This window comes from Monodelphis domestica, chromosome 1, assembly GCF_027887165.1.
Source record: "Monodelphis domestica isolate mMonDom1 chromosome 1, mMonDom1.pri, whole genome shotgun sequence".
In the NCBI taxonomy this organism is placed as follows: Eukaryota; Metazoa; Chordata; class Mammalia; order Didelphimorphia; family Didelphidae; genus Monodelphis; species Monodelphis domestica.
The window spans coordinates 120,156,926-120,176,142 of NC_077227.1; the positions used below are offsets into that span (position 1 = coordinate 120,156,926).

Consider the following 19,217-nt stretch of genomic DNA (forward strand, 5'->3'; position numbering starts at 1 on the left):
AGTGGTAGGACTAGAGGTAGGAACTGCACAAATATTCCCCCGTTGACTTGAGAATTAAGAGCAGTGGATAAAATTTTACATATCATACCAACAATTCTCCACCAAGTCTCTTAAGTATCAATTCTCTCCAACTTGGGATCTTTGTGGTAATAATGGATAGCAGGATGCTGGAAAGGCTGGTCTTCACTTAATTAAAGGGGAGACAGACAGAAAGACAGAGAGTGAGAGTAAGAGAAAGAGAAAGAGAGAGGAGAGAGTGAGAGTTTGATGAGGATTAGGAGACATCAATTATCAGTTTTTGGAGCAATTTCTAGCTAGTACAACTGATTAATCTATAAAAATGACTTTTATAAATTACAAATTTAATTCTTAATAGTGACCCTGATGATAAAAGGAAGCTGGGGGGTATGATGGATAGAGGGTTGGACTTGGAAACAGGAAGATTTGAATTAAAATCTTGCTTTAGGCTCTTACTGTGTATATGACTCTTACTAGTTATGTGACCCTACACAGTTCACTTAAACTTTCTCAGCCTTAGTTTTCTCCTCTAAACAGTGGGGATAAAAATAATTCTTACTTCTCAGGATTGCTCTGAGTATCAAACAAAATAACATAAGTAAAGCACTTTGTCTTATAGAAATGTTGACTATTACTACTGCATGGCACACAAAGATTTCTGTAAACTGGAATGGGATTAGATTATTTCCCCTGTGCCTAGTTAGTATCTTGACATGAGGTCATATTGCTTTCCCAGCTCCTAGAAAGGAGACATTTTACTTCTTTTCCCTCTGCATGCCAGGAAGGGTCTGAAAGAAAAATGAAGAACAATAATTTTGCCCATCACTGGGATGCCAGGGAAGTCCTTTTGTTACCCTTCTCCAAAAACAGTAGATAAAAGAAATGGTGCTTTGTTCTCTGTTACCCTGTCTTTCAGGAGGAAATACAGGCAGAGTCATCAGAAGATTTGAATCTTGAAGTGCTTTTACCACATCAAATCAGAGGGAATTGCTACTACTAGTCTTAATACTTGCTGCTTTGCCAGTTTTTGGATTAGCGACTGCATCTTCATTCATTCCTCATTTATTTGTTTGTTTATAAAGGAATTTCTCTCTCTTATTTACTGTTCCCCAATTGAACAATAAAAAAAAGAAAAAGAAAATTTTCAATTACAACTGGGTGCTGTTCAGCAAATAAAGCTCCCACATTGGCTATTTTTAAAATAGCACCTCATTATCAAATTCAATCACTTGGCTGGCAAAAATTAGGTAGCATGTTTCATTTAGTACTCTGCTTTTGGTGTATGTCTTTGTATTGATCAGAGTTCTAAAGATTTACAAAATTATTTTCCTATATTGTTATTGTATACATTTATATAATATGCAAATGTTTTCCTAGTTCTGCACACTTCACTCTGCATCAGTTCATAGAAGTCTCACCAGTTTCCTTGGAAACTGCCCCTGTTATCATTTTATTTGAGATAATAATGTTCTGTCACATTACCAATCACAATTTTTTAGCAATTCTTCAATAGGTGGACATCCTCTTAGTTTCTAGTTTTAGTCTACCGTGAAAAAACCTGATACAATTATTTTTATATGTAGCAGTCCTTTACCTCTTTCTTTGATATCTATGAAGGTACAGACCCAGTAGTGGCATATCTGGATCAAAGGATATGAATAATTTGGTAACTTTTTGGACATAATGGCCAGATCAATTCATAGCCTTACCAACAATGCACAAATGTTCCAATTTTCCTCCAGTTCCTCCACTATTTATTATTCTATTTTTTTACCTTTTAAATCTGATAGATATGAATCTCAGTGTTCCTTTAATGTGCATTTCTCTAAATCATTAATTGTTTAAAGAGTTTTTTTCAGTATTTTTGTTAATAGCTTAGATTTCTCCTTTGAAAATTACCTGTTCATTTCATGTGTAACCCAGATTGAATTGCTTGTCAATTCTGGGAGGAGGGAGGGAAAAAAGAAGGGAGACAACATGAATCATATAACTTTGGAAAACTTATGTAGAAATTTGTTATTAAAGGAAAATAAAGATGAGATTAATTTCTGGAAAAATTACCTATTCATGACTTTTGGTTTTATGCATTTTAATCAAGATCTTATACATCTTACAAATAAGACCTTTATCAGAGAAATTTACTACAAAGATTTTTAAATTTATTTCTCTTTTAATTAATTAATTAATAAAAAAAATCCTTACCTTTCATTTTAGAATCAAAGTAGAAGAAAGGTAAGGACAAGGCAAGGGGTAGGGGGTAAAATGCCTTGCCCAGGGTTACATGCGGCTAGGAATTGTCTGAGGTCAAATTTGAACTGAGGACCTCCTATCTGAAGGCCTAGTTCTCCATCCACTGAGCAATCTACCTCTGTTCTCACTTCAAATTTTAAATGATTTAGATCTATTTGTCTAAAAACATCTCAATTTTATGGAATCAAAATTATCTATTTTGTTTTCTGTGATCTTCTCTATTGTTTAGTCATGAACTTCTTTGCTATACATAGATCTGAAAGATAATTTTTCCCCTTCTTCCTCTAATTTGCTTACCATGTTACATTTGTGTCTAAGAAATGTATGTATTTTAAGGTTATGAAAGATGCTAGTTTATAAATAATTTCTTCCAAATTGCTTTCCAATTTTACCAGTGTTTTTTGTCAAATACTGAATCCTTACCCCAGTAACTAGGCTCTCTGGGTTTCTTACGTGCTTTTATGTTCATTTTATTCTTTATATTGTGTGATTTATCTGTTTCAGTGAATAACCTCTCTAGTTTTTAACTAATATCACATCATTTTAATGAGTACTTTGCAGTTGAGTTTGAAATCTGATAACTGCTAGGCAACCTTCCTTCTCACTTTTTTCCCCATTATTACTGTTGGAATTTTTGAACTTTTGCTCCTTCATATATATTTCATTATTATTTTCAAACTCTACAAAGTAATCTTTTTTTAGTTTATTAGAAAGACTCTGAATATGTGAATTAATTGAGGCAGTATTGTCATTTTATTATATGAACAAAATAAATTTTATTATATTACATGACCACTTAATTTTTCTCTAATTATTTAGGTCAGAAGCTATATTCTAAGCTCCTTGTTGGATATGATTGTCAATGGACATGTCCTTTCCCTTCCTCCTTCAAGGGGCAAATATTTTACATCAAAGAGTGCATATTCCATTTCATTTGCAATTGAAAATGATTTCTAAATTTAGTCACACAACTTGGTGTGATGCATGCTTCTTTGAGATGTATTGTCATGGATGGAGCTGAATCCAGGGAGGTCATGTTGTTAAGTATTCTAATCTATATAGCTAGAGTCTAAAGGGATATTTATGGATAAAATTGTATTGTCAATGTTGGCTAAGCTGATAGGCTTCTAAAAGAAATGGCATTGGATTATAGATAAAAAGCTGGAATGGATTTCAGAATCTCTTTAGTCCAATCCCCTAATTTGAAAGATGAGGGAACTGAATTCAAAGAAAATCAAGTGTTTTTCCCAAAGCTGTATAGGTAGGCAGAGTATGAATTTATGTCCTTTGACTCTCCAGATAGTACTTTTTCCCTCTGTATCATGTTGCCTCTAGGTAACATCAGAGCAGGGGTCTTAACCTTTTTGGTGGAATTAATCCTGCTGGTGCTATGGTGATCCCTATTGCCACCTTCTTAAAATACTGCTTTTAAATGCATAAAATAAAATACACATAAAATGGAAACTTATTCTTTTGAAATAAAGATGTATTTTTTTTTTCTCATTTTATGGATGCCTTGAAAACCCTCCATAAGCTCCTTGGAAGTCTGTGAACCTCTGGTTAAAAAACACAACCCAAGAAAGAATTGATAGAGAGAGGCTATCCTTCCTGAAAGTTTAGTTTCATTTACATGAAGAGAGGTAAGAGACAACTGAAGAAAAAACTAAGGGTTAAATTGAATTTGATTATAATAAAATGAAACTTCCAATGGGCTATTGAAGAATGCATGTAGTGGAAAAAGATTCAGGACTGATTAGAAAAGAGATGAGAGCACAGATGGTGCAAGATGGAGAAGGTTTTTGTTTTGTTTTGTTTATGGTTATGTGGTAGTGGACCATTGAGAGGTAAGTTGGAAGGAGGATGCTAGCCATTGATAAGAAAGTTCTGAGTAAGTAGAGTTCAGAGTATGAGATTTTCAGTCAATTGAATTCCGTAATTCTATAGTACATTGAATTTGGAATGAAAAGATATAGGTTCTAGTCCTGTGCCATTGGGGATATAATTTTTCTTATCAATTAAATCCATTCAACAAATTTCTTAAGAAATGCTTTTCATCTGCACAATACTATGTTGGGGGTGTGTGTGGAATCTGCACAGATGAATAAGATAACACCTCTGGCTACATGAGACTTAAAATAGAGAGATTTGAAGAGGGCAGAATAGATGATAACCAATAATTCTTCCAGCTACGATCTTATCTCCAAGTCTACAGTCTTGGATCCCAAATATTATTTTACAAAGAAGCCTCTGTTCAATCCACTTCTTAGACTAGATGAAAGTGAACTTGCTTTTTTTTGGTCAATAGATCTACAGAAATTTCTTGGCCAATCACATTAGAAATCATCTTCTTTATAGTCAAAAGGTCAGATTTGAACATAATCTACTTATACACAATAAAGAAGTTAGTGAATATTACCTACTGTCACCCATGCTAGTTTAGATTTAAAGCCTCAAGGTAGGCTTGAACAGAGAGAGTGACACCCAACATTCCAAAAATGGAATTTTTAATGCCATCTGGAATTCAGGGTGGGAAATGCAATTCTCAGATTCACTAATTTTACTCACTGTGGGATGCACAAAGAGGAATTCATAAGCCCAGACACTGCAGGAAATTCATAGCTTACATTTTTAGAGCTTTTATCAGTGGGTTTTTACTTGAACTTTTTAATAATCAGAGGCAGCAAAATACATGTAAAGGGTATTCCATTGGGGAGGACATTAGGTTCTAGTCTTAGCACCACTGTTTACTAGCTTTATGGTTTTGCACTCTATGACACTAAATTTTGTCATCTCTAAAATGAGGATAATTAAAAAAATTAACTTGCATTTATATAGTACTTTGTGACTTTTAAAGCAATTTTCTCACAATAATTCATTCCATTGATTGGTGTTATTAACTCACAATTATATAAAGCCTTACAGTTTATAAAGTGCTTTCCTCAGAACAATGCCTGTGAAGTGAGATGATATAATGAAATAAATGAGATAATGAATTCTCTCCGTTAATTCTTTTGGCATTCTAGAATATATAGTATAATGGATTTAAAATGCATCATTTCTTTCTTAATTTAAATTTTTGTTGATATCTTTTTATTTTATTTCACCTTCATTTCCCATTATGTTCCTACTCTTTTACTCTTCCAAAGAGTAGTTCCTTATAATAACTTTTAAAAAAGAATATCAAGAAAAAAAAACCTAGCAAAATTAACCAACATATCAATCACATCTGACATTATATAGTGTGCCATACCCAGTCCTCCATAATTGCAGATTAGGGAGAAAGTAGGAAAGTTACATTCTCACATTTTTGCCCTTGAGATCATATTTGGTCATAATTCATAGCATTGAAGGGTTTTTTGTTTGTTTGTTACATTTGCATTTTTGTAGATATTGTTTCCTATTTTCTAGCTTCTGCTCACTTCATTTTGCATCAGTTCATCTAAGTCTTCCAATACTTTTCTATATTTATCACTATTTCTTCAAAATCATAAAAATACAAAGTATACAGATAGAGATTTGAATTGTTCTCGTGTATCATGCATCTTAACTTGGCTTGTGTGCTGGGCTACAACCTCTATTGCCTGATTTCTCCCCATCCCCACCCTCATTCCAGTTCCCCACCCTCCTCTTAGGAGTTAAGGGCAAGACAGGAAACCTTGGTCTTGAAATCTCCTGTGCATATGGCCAGCTGTTGTTGACAAAGTCTTTAGACATGGCTGTGGGCCTCAAAAGAGAGCAAAAGCTGTCCCTCAAGACAGACCCCAAGGGTATAACAGTACAGCTGCAGCTCCAGGGGTCTCTGGCTCAGGGCCAAGGTAGAGTCAACACTCTCCTTAACTTTGAGGATTTTGCACAGCTGGCAGCTAGATATATTGACTCCAGGGAGCATTCAGTCCATGCTGTCCAAACCAGTTAGCTCCAAAGGCATGGTGTAGTTCCTTGGGAAAAGGAAAAACCTTTTGTTCTGCCTTCTGATCCCCGATCTGTCACTACCCTTCTGAGAGACCTTGAAAAGCTTTCACCTCGAACCTATTGTCTAAGCAATAAAATGGGAAATTTTTAAAGAATAAGTTAGGTCTACTTAATCTGAGGTCTGTGAACTTGTTTTAAAAGATATTTTGAAAACTGCATTTCAATAAAATTGGCTTTTAAAAAGGTATGCATTTTATTATCTGCATTTAAAAGCATTTTTCTGAAAAGAGGTAAATAGTCTTCACCAGACTGACAAAAGGGCCCATGACATAAATGAAGTGAACAACTCCTGTACTAAATGCTTTCCTAGATTTAAAATCCTCCTAAAAAACAACAACAACAACAAATACACTCTTACATTTGCTTTAAGCTTAGAAGGAAGATTTTCTTAGAAGTTTAATTCTTTTTATTGATCAAAGCAATTGAAACTTGTTGAATGCCTACCATTGTGCTAAGTGATATAAACTGAGAGAAACTTACAGAGAAGATAATGAAACTTGGAGTCAGAGGACTTAAGTTCTAGCCTGGGTTCTGTCCTTAACTAGTTTGTCCTTAACAAGTCTTTGGACAAGTCATTTTATCTGTCTGGCTTTCCTTATATGGAAATAAAGGATTTAAATTTTGGGGTCTGGATGTTTGAGGAGCTACCAAGTTTCTGCAAAAGGACTGTGAATTCATAAACATCCCTCTCCAAACAGAAATGATAACACATCCCACAATACATGTATTGCTATTTTTCAAAAGTACATGACTGTCATTGTGGTTAAAAAAGAAATCCATTTAAAGATATTGCTGAATTAATAGTAACTTTTTGTCATGATGTATTTTCTTCAATAGACACTAAAAATATTACTACTACCATAGGGAGTTCTGGTAAATTTTTGATGTTAAAAAAGGATCCCAAGGTTTAGAGTTGGGAACTACCAAATTAAATGATCTTTAAGGTCCCTTCCAGATCTGGGATCCTATGAATATGAAAGCCATCTGTAATTCCAACCATCCTACAACTGGGTATAAGCCAGAGTACCTGACAAAATTGAAATCTCTATGAAATTTGACACTGGGGGCAACATAAAATATGTTAGACTCTAAGCACCCAAGATGTAACATAATAGTGTCTGTAAAAGTTGATGTTGGGGGAATGTGAATTTTTTTGTGGAGGAGAACAAATTAAAAGGCTTTCTGTTTCTTTCCCAGCTGGGAACCTGTTCTTATTTCAGGAAGATCTAGTCTGGGTTTTGAATTACAACTTGGGACCTCTAACATGGCCAGTTCAACTGCAAGTGAGATCCTCAGGGAAAACTGAGAGGTAGCTAATTAAGATTGGAGGCCCAAAGACAGCAGGTTTAATTGTTTTACATTTCTCCCTCCTAAGATTCCTTTTGCTATAAGGAGGAGAACATTGACCTTTGAAAAGACATCCTAGAAAGGGGGTTGAATTTAGATCTGGATGGGACCTTTAGCTCAGCTAGACCAACCCTTTCATTTTTACCAGTGAGAAACTGAGGCCAAAGAAAGAGGTTGTGATTTGCCCAAGATCACATTACAGGTTAATTTTATAGTTTAACAGGTTACTAAGTTTCCAAACTCTTATTCCAATGCTCTTTCCATTGTGCCAGATTTAATGAACTTTACTCAACTATAACTGTGGAGTGTAGAGTATTTTAAAAGTGAAATAGAAGCCTGTGGGGGCATGGTAATAATACAGAAGTGTATCAGGTAGCAATAAAGTTAATATTGGTAAAGTGCCATTCTGTAGAAGGGTTGGCTGGGAAAGGATCTTAGAAAGGAACTCTGAATCAAGACCAGTTAAAAGATGGAGATCAGATAGTCATAAGAGGTAAGGCAGTCCAGAGCACAGCTGTTTCTCTTTCCAGATGATGATGGTTGTGTCCCTGGTGTATGGACAGTCATGGGACATGGTTGGCCATAAGACCCACGAGTCTGCTTAAGCAAGAGTCATCTGACAGCCAGAAATGGTTCCAGAAAGGCCAGGAGTTTAGATCATGGGGAAAAAAAAGCTAAGACAAGGAGATTCAGAAAATGCAAGAAAATTCAGATATATAAAGGCCATCTTTGATTCTTCATGTCCTGGTTTTGAGGGGCTAAATTCCCAGACTCAAGAAATGATCAGTTTCTCTTATTCCTCTCCCAACAATTCAGCAAATAGTCTCAAAATGAATGGCTCCGTGGTAAGTGAACCAATGTGCACCTAAAGAATGAAAGTAGAGTCCAATGTTTAACTTAAAAATCCAAGTTATGTTTATTGATGGATACAGCACAGCCATGAATCCCAAGATAATGGTATTGGTATTTAATTGACTCAGATCCTCCTCCTGGATTTGAGATGGGTCTTTATGTCTCCACACTAATGATAAACTTGTACAGCTGTAGAGGACAGGCATTAGTGAATCTTCAGCAGCTTTGTAATATGAGTCAGGATCATCTGGCTTATCTAAACAGAAAGCCTTATTTCTGACATGGTCATTAGCAAAATCTCACCATGTTTTTAATCTGGACTTGAAGGTTTGTAGGGCACTGATTATCTAGGATGCAAGTGATTGGGTTCATGGATAGTTTTCAGAAGTCATGATTATTTTCTTTGGTAGACTAGCCTTGGCACAAATACCTTAGGTGGCAGTGGCTATCTGAATAGTAGGCTTATACCTGGCAGTTTCTCTCAATTATCTAAGGAGGATTTTGAGGAAAGTATCAGTATTTTTGGAGAAGTGGGGGCAAAGGGATGGGAGAAATCTTCATACTAAGGCTTCTCACCAAAGATATAATGGAAGAAAAAATAAACTTTTCACAAGCAAATTAATGGCTACAAAATGTTATGATACATGTAGGAAAAGCAAACAGCTATCAACATGTAACCTTATTCCTTCACAATTGCTCTTATTTAGTTGTTCATTCATGTCCAACTCTTCATGAACCTTTTGGACCCAGATTGTCCATATTTTCTTGGCAAAGATACCGAAGTGGTTTGCCAGTTCCTTCTGCAGTGGATTAAGGCAAACAGAAATTATGACTTACTCAGGGTCACAAAGCTAAATTTTTGAGGTCAAATATGAACTCAAATCTTCCTGATTCTAGGCCAATTACTCTATCCACTGAGCCATCTTGCTGCCCCTCCTTTCACAATAAATTCTATTCAAAATAAGAGTTTCTTATAATGAGGAAGAGAAATCTCCTGTTACAAAGTTAGTACTGGCTATTTCAGTGTACAATAAATTTATTGTAGATCTAATCCCACTTAAGGGGTTGGCCCACTCCTTTGTCTTACTTTCTCAGGTAGAAACATGTCAGTGGTACCTTGAATTATGAATTGGGTCACACACAAGGCCCTGACCAATGACAATGTTAACTAGTATAGGAGGGGAGAAAACATCTGTTCTGTGCTCTGTCTTAGACTATTGGATGCAAGTAACAATGGTCCATAGGAGATAATCATAGGTGATCACACACATACACACACACACACACACACACACACACACACACACACACACACACATGCACCAGAAGGAGAGAATCAAGTTTCCTTAATATTTTGTAGTAATGGAATTGAGATATCTTTTAAATTTCTTTTGTCTTCCGAAGTTTATTCAATGTATTTGGACCTCTTTGTTGGCTTACTCATTTTTCTAGTTTCTCTATTTTTTTTTCTTAGTGATTCATTCCATGAAAATATCTTTCATCTTCTTCAGCCTCCCCCTACCTTTTTGCTAATTTGTCTTATTTGGTACATTTTTCTTAGTGTTGGAAGGCAATCAAAAGAAACTGACCAACTCAGTCAGTGCCAGAAGTCTTGACTCTTAGGGTTCAAAGAAAATTTAGTGATCCTGTAGTCTGACTTTACACCCAAAGCAGAAATCTCCTCCATAACATCAGTTATTTTTTATGTTATTTAGTCATTTAGTTATATCCAAGTCTTTGTGGCCCCATGGAACCATAATGTCCATGAAGTTTTCTTGGCAAAGATTCTGGAATGGTTTGTTATTTTCTTTTCCAGTAGATTAAGGCAAAAAAAAAAATTAGGTAACTTCCCCTGGGTTATAAAGCTAGCATCTGATTTGAACTCAAATCTTCATTACTCCAGGTCTAGTACTTTATCCACTGGGCCAAATTGCTGACAATTCTATGTATCCTGTCCCAAACTCTCTGCTAAACTCTGATATTACATTTTCAAGCTTTTCAGACATCTTGAATTGGATGTCCAAAAAACATCTTGAACTCGACATATCTAAAATGGAATTATCTTTATCCCTGAATCCTCCACCTCTACTTCTCTATTGCTATAAAGGAATACACCATCTTCCTAGTCCCTTGGGTTTATAAGCTAGGTGTCGTCCTACATTCCTCACTATCTCTCACTCCCCATAGCTAATATGTTGGCAAAATCTATTTTACCTTTGTGAATCTCTTGATTATGTCCTCTTCTCTCCTTTGACACTGCCACCACCATTGTGCAGGCTCCTATCACCTCATGCCTGGACCATTGCAGTAGCTTGCCACTGAGTTTGTCTGCCTCCAGTCTCCCCACAGCAATTCATCTTCCATTCAGGGAACAATGCTGTTTCTGAAGCACAGATTATTAGAAAAAAATTCCTTATAATGAGCAGAAATCTTTCTTGTAACTTCTACCTTTCGGTCTTGATTCTGTCTTTGGGAATTACATGGGGAGATGATCCATATATTATATTTTTCCTCAACCTCTTCTTTTTTCTAAACATTTTTAATTCCTCCTATAACCCTCCCTGCAATTTGTTTAATAATCCTTATCGCCCTCTTTTGGAAGTGCTCCAATTTATAAATGTTTACCCAAAACACAAGCTATCTTCTATTAGAGTTTTGGTGACAATATCATCAGATCTTTTCCCCTATTGTAATCAGCTTGACAGGATTCCAAGTGAGTATTTTATGTGCCAGATTTTGACAAGTGATCTCATATGACCCCGTGAATGGATAGAATGTTGAGCCTGGAATCAGGAAAACCTGAATTCAAATCTAGCCTCAAATACTTACTAACTTAGCTGTGTGACTCCTGGGTGAATCACTTAACTTCTATTTGCTTCAGTTTCCTATGCAAAATGGAGATAATAAAAGTACCTATCTGTGAGGGTGATTGTGAGAAAGAAACAAGTTAATATATATAAAGCTCTATAGATTGAATATATATGGAATATAATAGGTGCTACATATCTGCTGACTTTTGTTATTATTACTACTATTTCTACTTGCCAAATGCCTTCAATTTTATTTCATATATGATTTTTGTACATATGTTTACATATATGCATATATGTAGTTAGAATATAAGCTTCTTGAAGGCAAGAACTGTTTCATTTTTTGTCTTTATATAGCCGGCATTTAGCAGAACATCTGGTACATAGTAGGTGCTTAATGAATGTTGTTAATTGATCGACTGATTTGATAACTTGTTATTGAAGAGGAATACTGTGAAAATAAAGAGAAAGAGCAGTGGTTCTGGGTCATATTTTAGGAAAATCATATTCCAAACTCTTAGGCATTGGAAGTTAAAATGAAAGCAAGAATATTGGGTAGCCTGAATTGGACATTTAGCCCAAGGATTATAATCATATTTATCTAATTCATCACAGTAACTATGGTGATGATTGCAGTCACTTATGTTGTATGTACACTGTAGTACTTTTTGCTTTCAAAGAACTTTATACATATTTTATAAGACTTAGAGCTGCAAGGAGTCTTAGAGATCATAAAGCCCAACCCCATCATCTTACAGATAGAATTTGAATTCATTGTGTAGCTTGTGCAGAGTGATTTTGGAGCCCACGTTTTCTCATTTAATCAAGAGTCCCAAGAAGCAAATAGTAAAAATAGAATTATTTCCCCCCCCCTTTTTTAGAGAAAAAACCCCTTACTTTCTGTCTTAGAATTAATATTATATACTGGTTCCAAGGCAGAAGAGTGGTAAGGGCAAGGCAATGGGGGTCAAGTGACTTGCCCAAGGTCACACAGCTAGGAAGTATCTGAGGTCATAATTGAACCTAGGATTTCCTGTATCAAAGTCTGTCTCTCTATCCACTGAACGTCCTACTTCCCCACCTCCATACATTATTTCTTTCTTTTTTTTTTTATGAATGAGACTAAACCTCAAAAAGGATGTGATTTGTCCAGAGGCCACTTGGTTTCAAATTCAGGTGTTCTGCCTCCAGGTACAATGTTGATTGAGATAATCACAAATGATGGAGATAAAAAAATGTTATTCAACTCCTTTTACTTCTTTTTTCTCTGCTAAAGAAAGTTATTCTGGGACTAAAAAGGAAAAAAAAATGTGTAATGAGGAGTCAAAACCCAAGCTAGGTCAGGAGATAATAAGAGGGTATTTAATTATTGCTGATGATTTAAAGTCACCAGAACCAAAGACATTACAATTTAGAGTTCTGAAAGAACTGAAAGATATGATTATTAATTTACCATCAGTGATCTTTCAAAAAGAAATTGAAAATGGAAGAGGAATTTCAGGGTTTGAAAGGAGCAAATATTACACACATATATATTTAATATAAAGTATGAGCACTCTAGGAATTTGACTTTGAATCTTAGCAAAAATGTGAAATCATATAAAAAATCAGAGGGTTAACAAACATCTAGGAAAGGAAGCAACGACTTTTACATTGCTGAATCAAGGACACATCATGCCAGGTGAGTCTCATATCTTTTATTAACAGGGTTGCAATGTCAGGTGAATGCCATAGATAGTTGATTAGGCTTTCTCAAAGTATGGGATAGAATGCCCCATGCATCATCCTTGTGGAGAAGATGGATCATTGTGGGCTAGACAATAAAACAAAGTGGTTGAATGCCTGGATCAAAAGAATAGTCATGAATGGATGGATATTGTTGTTGGGCTAAACTATGTTTGACATGATTCATTTTATAGTGTTTGGTTTGTGGCTTATATGATTTCCTTACAATAAGATTATTTGCTTTTTAGAATTTTGTGTCTGCAAGTGCCATGTTTCCTTTTCTAAGAAAGGCAAATGAATCTATTTCTACCTAGAGAATGTATAAGTACACACACATATAATTCATATTTTGAACCTTTTGTTTCATTTTAGGATTGCTGTAGATTGGAAATTTTTTCCTTTCTCCTTCAGAAACTTAGTTGGCATTCATAAATGTAGAATCCCAAGGGGAAAAGATGAAAAGCACCTCCATGGGAGTATCATTTATCCTCTCTTCAGGGAACAACTGAAGACAATCCTTTTGGCAATGATCAGACTGTCTAGAAGGAAAGATCCTTGGGAAAAGTCAGACTCACATTAATTAGTTAATATTATATGTATATATATATATATATATACAATATATATATATATATACACACACACACATACACAATCACATTAGATTCACACTTTCTTTTACTTTTACCCCAAAATTTTTCAAAAAAGGTCTCATCTTGACTTTTTGGTCATAAGTTCATAAATAAGTATCCCTTAAGTTCAAATGGCCTCAAAGAACCTCTGCATCTGCCATATTTGCCCACATGAAGTAGCTCAGAAGAATTCTAATCTTGTGATTCTCATCTTTTTTTAACTAATTATGGAACCCAAAGAGCCCAAATAGATATTACCTCGCTCTTCATCAACTGTCATCCTGGAACTCCCCCCAAAGGAGAATGAGTTCCTAATACAGATGAGACTTTTCTTATACAAAAGCAGAGAGTTATTTTGGGAACTTTCATAGAACTCCAATCTAGAGGAAGGTTTGAAAATCCATAGCATCAGGGCAGCTAGGGAGCTGAATGTATTGAAAGCCAGGCCTAGAGACAAGGAGACCTGGGTTCAAATATGGCCTCATTCACTTCCTACTTGTGTGACCATGGGTAAGGCACTTAACTCCCATTGCCTAGTCTTTACCTATCTTGTGCTTTGGAACCAATGCACAGTATTGATTCTAAGATGGAAGGTAAGGGCTTAAAAAAATGAAAGAAAAGCAATAGCATCCTTTTCCTATCTCCAGCCTTCTTGAGGCCCTCTATTTGCCATAAAGAATATTCATTATTACATTTCATTTGGACAGGTAAGTCTTGTCTATGGGCTTTCTCCTTTTCTCCTCTCTAGCACAAGTAAAATCATCACATAATCATTCATCTAGAGAGAGCTTTGCTGCCAAATGTAGGAATTGAAATGGGTAGGATAAACAAGTCAAGTCTTCTTTTCATTTTAAAGTTCTTCAAACTCACACAGAGAGCTTGCATTCAAATTGCTTTAGTGTCTGACCTTAACTCATATGTCAACCTACAAGTAATTCTCTAGTGGCATATTCTAGGCATAGACTTTATTCTGTGCTATCTGCCAGTTTTGTCATTACTTGGATAAAGTAAGCCTATCAACCTTTCAGATGACACAAAGGGGAGAGAGAGTTAATTCATTGTATGACAGAGTCTAACTGGAATGAACACAAAAAAAATTGTATTTGTGTTTTAAAAATCAACTTCACAGGTACCAGATGTAGAATATGTGGCTAGGTATCAGTTAATCTGAATGAAATCTGGGAGTTTTAGGAAATCGCAAACTTTGCATGAGTCTAAATCATGACATGGCTGACAAAAAAATTAATGTGAGCTTAAACTACACAACTAAGGAATTTGCCTTGATCTTTTGCTTTTTGTATTTGTTTTTTGATCATATAGAGTATTGTGTTCTGTCCTGGGGGGCCATATTTTAGAAAGGACATTGACAAATTCTATGTTGTTAAGAGGCTATGACTAGTATGGTAAAGGACATCAGGATTATGCTATGCCAAGATCAATGGAAGAAACTGGGAGGTTTTTAATCTGAAGAAGAGAAGACAAATCTTAGTGGGAAGACATGTCTTCAAACATTGGAAGGACTATCATATGGAAGAGGGATTAGATTTATTCGATGTATCTCCAGAGGCTAGAACTAAGAACAATGCATAAAAGTTATGGAGTGTTCCATTTTGATTCAATTTGAGGGAAAACTTTGTAATAGTAAAATCTGGCAAGGAAATGGTGTTTTGGGAAATAGTGGGCTATCTGTTACTAGAGATCTTCAAGTAGAGACTGAATGACAGCTTTCCAGGCTTTATTTTATTTTTTGAATTACCATTTATGTATGTATATATAACATAATAAAATATGTAGCATAACAACATAATGCGTGATTGATTATAAATATTTAATATATAATAAATATACTTATCCAAGAGAAATTAATTCTCACATTAGCTATGTCCAAAATCTACTTCTCATTATTTTCCCCCCTTCCTTCTCACCCTGTCCCCCAAGAATGCAGGTAATATTGTTTAGGTTGTACATACATAATCATATGTATACAATGCACATTCCCCTGTTTGTCAGTGCTGTGAAAGAGACATATATTGCCTACACCAGAGAAAAATTTGTGGAGTAAAAAATGAAGAATGACATATTTCAGTTTACATTTGAACTCCATCTGTTCCTTCTTTTATCATAAATATCCTTTTGTGTCATGAATCACTTGGAGTTGTCCTAGATCCTTACCTTGTTGAAAATCATTAAGTCAGGTATATTTTTAGAAGAAATTGTTGTTCAGATATGCTCTGGATTACATGGCCTCTGAGGTACTTTCAACTTGGAGGTTTTGTGTATATGTAAATGTTCTTTCTACTACCTATTATGGACCCATTGATGTCATTCTCCTTTTCGGAATGTTGATGAAAATAACTAAATAATAAATATATTATATATAAATAACTTGGGTGTTTCTAAATACTCTCTTCTCTACTATTGTTTATGAATAAGTTTTCATATTTATCTAGGACTTTACAACAGTATACTTTCTTCTCAAGAAACTAGCCATCATTAGTAGAAGCATTATTATCCCTCTTTGGGATACTGAGACTCTAAGAGGCTAAATTACTTTCTCCTGCTCATGAAACTGAGAGGCAGAGACAGGATCTTACCCCAATCAGACTGTAGGTCCATTGTTCTTGGCATTACTTTTGCATTTCTTCATAAAATATTTGAGAGACTATAAGAGTTTCACTACTAACAACTACTAACAATAATGGTTGACATATAGTACATTAGGATTTACAAGTTGCCCTACAAATATGATTTTATTTGATTGTCACAGCAAATCTAGGAGGTAGAAGTTATTATTTCCATTTTATGGATGAGGATACCAAGGCTTAAGGAAACTGAAGTTAAGTGACTTGCCTAGGGCACACAGCTAGTCAGTATCTGAAATTGGATTTGACCTTAACTAAATCCAGGTCCAGTGTTCTATATACTATGCTACATAGCTGCCTTTAATACAGACACAAATATTTATTCTCTGAGCAGTACAATGGCTATAGCATGATTTCAAATCTTGGTATAGATACCCACTAGCTATATAAGACCCTGAGTAAATGAATTAATCCCTCAGTTTCTTCATCTGAAAATAGGAATAATAATAGTGCCTAGCTTATAGGATTGCTGTGAGGTCAAATGAGATATGTAAAGAGCTTTCTGGACTTTAAAATGCTAAAATGGTTATAATTCTGAGTATTACTACTATTACTACTACTACTATTACTACCTCTTTCTCTACTTTTTTTCCTTTTATATCCTTTGCTTTCCTCCCTCAGTTCTTATTTTGTAGTAAGTCTATTAGATTCTTATGTTTCCTATATAATTTGAGAAGAATTAAAGGATATTTTATATTTATGTATTATGAAAATATATAAATATGCAATATATATGTGTACACAAATCTACAAATATATTATATATATATATATATACATACATGGCAGTGTATGTGCCTTTCTATGTAAGCTTGACTTTATGCTTCTTTGCCCATTTCTTAAAAAGGGTCCTGTTGAATCTAACTAATAATATGATAATGATCAACCATCTGTCAAACTTATCGGAGTAGGCAATTTCTCTCAGAAAGGACTGAAATATTTAGGTAAACTGAGATGTGTGAATGCTGTTATTCACCAAGGGATACCCCAGTGCCCTTTAGTGAAGTAAGACTGATTTGATCTTATCACACTAGGGCCAGAGCACAAAACAGTCGTCAAAACTTCTTGGTGTAACAATAACATGTTCATTAGTTAAACCAAAGGTAAGGAGGGAGGATTTAGGAAGGAGAATACGCTAATCTTTAAGGACTCTTATTTCCCTCTTCCCCCTTAGTTTGTTGTGAGATGGAGTCCTTGTGATCTTGTTGCGCCCTAATACTCCCTGCTTCTGGCTAAATATTCCCAAATCCTGTCTATGCTACCTGACACTAAAATCCTCCCCTATTGGTTTATATGGATGTTATTAGTTTTGCCAAGATGGATAAGGATGAACTCAGGGTGACAGTTCACCCCAGCTGGACCTCATACAACAACAGACTCTGGATAATGCCTCTTCCTAGTCAGGGTTGATAGTATAAAGATCTTTAAGTATGTTTCTTCTGTAAGAAAAGGTACTCCCAAAGGAATTCAAAAGGTTTCCCTTCTCTCACCAACAGGCTTGGTTAGACAGGCTCAGCAGTGAAAAGCAGCTCCTTCCTCTCAGGTTTCAGAACAGGAAGCAAGTGCCATTGACCATTGCACCTTCAAAACTCTCCTTCCTTTGTCACCACATTCCAGAATCCTTTCTCCAGAGTTCCTAGCATGTGCCCATGCTAGCCTCTGCAAAACCATCTTCAACTTTACTTAAACTCTTAATTTTATAATCCTATTTCTATAGGACTGAGACACTTTTTGTTGGGAAAATTATTTTCAAATTCTCATTTCTATAGTAGTTACGATCTCTTAAGATATCATTCATTATGTTCAAGGATCAATCTGGTAACAAAATGAATGCACAGAAAAATGAAGAGGAAATTTGGTAATGAGCCTGACACTTGCTATATAAAGGAGGAGTATATGTACTATATGCTACAATCCTTATTGAATCTCTTCCACACTTCGACCCCTCCCCATTGATTCAGACTTAATTATACAGAGGGATGAGGTGTTAACTCTTCTACAGAGAGATAATTAGCTGTGTCAAACAGGGTCAGTTTGAGAATGCTTTGCTGTCTTCTTGCTATTACAATTTAAAAGTCAATAATTCATTCTGGCATAAAGTATCTTCTGTAAGGTATTCCTGTGCCTTCACAGGTAACATAGTAAAGTATATAATGAAATGTATGTCACCACAACTCTTAGGTCAAGTATCTAATTCCAAATACAACATTTCAGAGTAGAGTATGGTATAATGGAAAGCATCATGTTCTAGGATATGAGAGATCTATATTTTAATCTTAGCCTTTCCTCTAACTGAAATAAATAATACCTTCCTTAGGTCTCATTTTTCTCACCTTTAAAAGGAGGACATCAGGGGCAGCTGGGTAGCTCAGTGGATTGAGATCCAGACCTAGAGACCAGAGGTCCTAGGTTCAAATGTGGCCTCAGACACTTCTCAGCTGTGTGATCCTGGGCAAGTCACTTGACCCCCATTGCCTAGCCCTTACCACTCTTCTGCCTTGGAAGATGGAAGGTAAGAGTTTAAAAAAAAATAAAATAAAAGGACCTCTCATTTCAGGGGTCACGCTTGTCCCTTCCTTCTCTGATAGTCTATGAGTCTGAGACACATTCATTAAAATACAAATAATAATGGAGACTTTAATTATCTAGGTACCTAGTAGAGCTTTGTCAGAAGCAAAGTAACTAACAATTTCTAATAACTTACTTTAATGTAATTTCATCCTTCTAACAGGTGAAAAAATAAAAAAGGCAAAACTTTTCTGACTCTTAAGTCTTGCCAATAAGGTGAGACTATATGCTAGAGAGAAAATGAGAAACTTAAGGGAAAGTGCCTTTTAATTGTCATTGTGACTTTCAATCAATTAGTCTCGAAGTACTATAGAATTGGAGAAAGTAAAAGAAAGTGGAATATAATCTCTAAATTATAACTTGACTATAAAATTTTACAAAGGATGGCTGGTAAATTTTTA

The 19,217-nt window shown here is 35.2% G+C and overlaps 1 long non-coding RNA gene across 1 annotated transcript in view; it reads right to left on the reverse strand.

Moving 5' to 3' along the window:
- Positions 1–17,838, reverse strand: part of LOC103106070 (uncharacterized) — a 63,886-nt gene extending 46,048 nt beyond the window's left edge. Inside the window, exons 1-2 of the long non-coding RNA XR_001626664.2 lie at positions 17,739–17,838; positions 10,654–10,822 (exon numbers count right to left, since the gene is read on the reverse strand). This is a non-coding gene — a long non-coding RNA (uncharacterized LOC103106070). The remainder of the gene's footprint in view (positions 1–10,653; positions 10,823–17,738) is intronic.
- Positions 17,839–19,217: the final 1,379 nt, after the last annotated feature.